At 49.3% G+C, this 2,913-nt stretch overlaps 1 non-coding gene across 1 annotated transcript; it reads left to right on the forward strand.

Moving 5' to 3' along the window:
- The first annotated feature begins 959 nt into the window (after nucleotides 1-959).
- On the forward strand, nucleotides 960-1,115 carry LOC131147452 (5.8S ribosomal RNA). The gene has a single exon (XR_009134829.1). It is a non-coding gene; the product is annotated as a 5.8S ribosomal RNA (ribosomal RNA).
- The last annotated feature ends 1,798 nt before the right edge of the window (nucleotides 1,116-2,913 follow it).

A 2,913-nucleotide genomic window follows, 5' to 3' on the forward strand; every position in this document is an offset into this window, starting at 1 on the left:
TATTGAAACCATATATGATACTGAGAAGGCACACATTTGCAGTTACCAGACATTTAACAAGGCAGTGAATAGCTTGCTCACTCTTATAATGGATCTGCAATTCCACTTTATTTGGGTTCCAAAGTACTAGAGCTCTTTCTTGATTCTATGGGTGGTGGTGCATGGCCGTTCTTAGTTGGTGGAGCGATTTGTCTGGCTAATTCTGTTAACGAACGAGAGCTCAGCCTGCTAACTAGCTATGTGGAGGTGACCCTTCACGGCCAGCTTCTTAGAGGGACTATGGCCAATTAGGCCATGGAAGTTTGAGGCAATAATAGGTCTGTGATGCCCTTAGATGTTCTGGGCCGCACGTGCGCTACACTGATGTATTCAACGAGTCTATAGCCTTGGCAGACAGGCCCGGGTAATCTTTGAAATTTCATCGTGATGGGGATAGATCATTGCAATTGTTGGTCTTCAACGAGGAATTCCTAGTAAGCACGAGTTATCAGCTCGCGTTGACTACGTCCCTGCCCTTTGTACACACCGCCCATCGCTCCTACCGATTGAATGGTCCGGTGAAGTGTTCGGATTGCGGCGACGTGGGCGGTTCGCTGCCAGCGACGTCGCAAGAAGTCCACTGAACCTTATCATTTAGAGGAAGGAGAAGTTGTAACAAGGTTTCCGTAGGTGAACCTGCGGAAGGATCATTGTCAAAACTTGCCAAAGAATGACCCGCGAACATGTTATTTACATAATGGTGATTGCTTCATGCTCACCTCACCCTTGTCGATTTGAACATTGCAATGCAGGTGTTCCCCATTTTTTATTGAATGGGAAATCATGTTTGTTTGCATGCTCATTTCGATGAGTTTCACAATAACCCGGGCGCGGCATGCGCCAAGGAATTGAAATGGAAGAACATTCTCTTGTTGCCTCGTCTACGGTGCAATGGGATGTGTTTATTTTTGAACCATAATGACTCTCGGCAACGGATATCTCGACTCTTGCATCGATGAAGAACACAGCAAAATGCGATACTTGGTGTGAATTGCAGAATCCCGTGAATCATCGAGTCTTTGAACGCAAGTTGCACCCGAAGCCATTAGGCTGAGGGTACGTCTGCTTGGGTGTCACATGATTCGTCACCCTAAACCCTCTCTCATAAAACATTGTTGGGGGTGGGATACTATGTAGGTGGATGTTGGCCTCCCGTGCACTTAGTTGTGGGCGGTTGGTTGAAAATATGAGGTCTTAGACGACACAAAAAAATGGCGATTGGTGGTTGTTAGACCCTTTCCCGTGCACATAAGTTGCATTGACGTAAGGATCTCACTCGACCCTTTAGTATTTATCTATAAGAGACAATACTCTATCGCAACCCCAGGTCAGGCGGGGCTACCCGCTGAGTTTAAGCATATCAATAAGCGGAGGAAAAGAAACTTACAAGGATTCCCTTAGTAACGGCGAGCGAACTGGGAAGAGCCCAGCTTGAGAATCGGACAACAATGTTGTTCGAATTGTAATCTGTAGAAGCGTCCTCAGCGACGGACCGGGCCTAAGTCCCCTGGAAGGGGGCGCCGGAGAGGGTGAGAGCCCCATCGTGCTTGGACCCTGTTGCATTACGAGGCGCTGTTGGCGAGTCGGGTTGTTTGGGAATGTGGCCCTAATTGGGCGGTGAATTCCGTCCAAGGCTAAATATTGGAGAGCGACCAATAGCAAACAAGTACCACGAGGGAAAGATGAAAAGGACTTTGAAAAGAGAGTCAAAGAGTGCTTGAAATTTTCGGGAGGGAAGCGGATGAGGGCCGGCGATGCATCTCGGTCGGATGTGGAACGGTGATAAGCCGGTCCACCGATCGACTCAGGATGTGGACCGATCCGGATTGTGGCAGCGTCCTAAGCCCAGGCTGTTGATATGCTTGTGGAGATGTCGTTGCTGTGATCGTGGTGGGTAGTGCGCGCTGTTATGGCGTGCTTATGCACTTGCATGCTCCGGGCATCGGCCTGCTGGCTCCTCATTCGACCTGTCTTGAAACATGGACCAAGGAGTCTGACATGTGTGCAAGTCAACAAGTGAGTAAACTCGTAAGGTGTAAGGAAGCTAATTGGAGGGATCCCCTTGTGGGTTGCATCGCTGACCGACCTTAATCTTCTGAGAAGGGTTCGAGTGTGAGCATGCCTGTCGGGACCCGAAAGATGGTGAACTATGCCTGAACGAGGCGAAGCCAGAGGAAACTCTGGTGGAGGCCCGCAGCGATACTGACGTGCAAATCGTTCGTCTGACTTAGGTATAGGGGCGAAAGACTAATCGAACCATCTAGTAGCTGGTTCCCTCTGAAGTTTCCCTTAGGAATGGAGTTCCTAATGGGGACGAGGGCAGTGCTGATGCCTTCGGCTGGTTCCCTGTGTTTGATGGGAGATCACTCGTGCATGGTGCAAGTCGTTGCAATGAAAGGAGACGAAGGGAAGTCCCTTTCAGCCATACAACTCAATGAAGGATTGGGTCAGGGTGAGCAGACACGTCTAGCCACGGTGGTGGTAGACAAAGAAGTAGGCCAAGAGCTGGAGCCTACGACCATCCAAGCGGTGTTGGATGAGGATAAGGAGGTGTTGCCAGATAAGCTGCCTCAAAATTTGCCTTCATGACGGACTATGGAGCAAGAGATCGAGTTGTTATCAAGAGTGAAACCACCTACTAAAGGGCCATGTTGGATTGCGCCTAAAGAGATAGTGGAGTTGGGGAAACAACTTGATGAAGTGGAAGCGGGATGTGTTCGCCCTTCCAAAACACCGTTGGGAGCATCGGTGTCGTTTCAGAGGAAACATGAAGGGCATCTACGGAAGGTGTTCGACAGGCTGAAGGGAAACAGTCTGAATGTGAAGAAGGAGAATTTCTCTTTCACTCGGCGGAGCAACAAATTCCTTGGTTAA

The sequence above is a fragment of the Malania oleifera genome, chromosome 1 (genome assembly GCF_029873635.1).
Source record: "Malania oleifera isolate guangnan ecotype guangnan chromosome 1, ASM2987363v1, whole genome shotgun sequence".
In the NCBI taxonomy this organism is placed as follows: Eukaryota; Viridiplantae; Streptophyta; class Magnoliopsida; order Santalales; family Ximeniaceae; genus Malania; species Malania oleifera.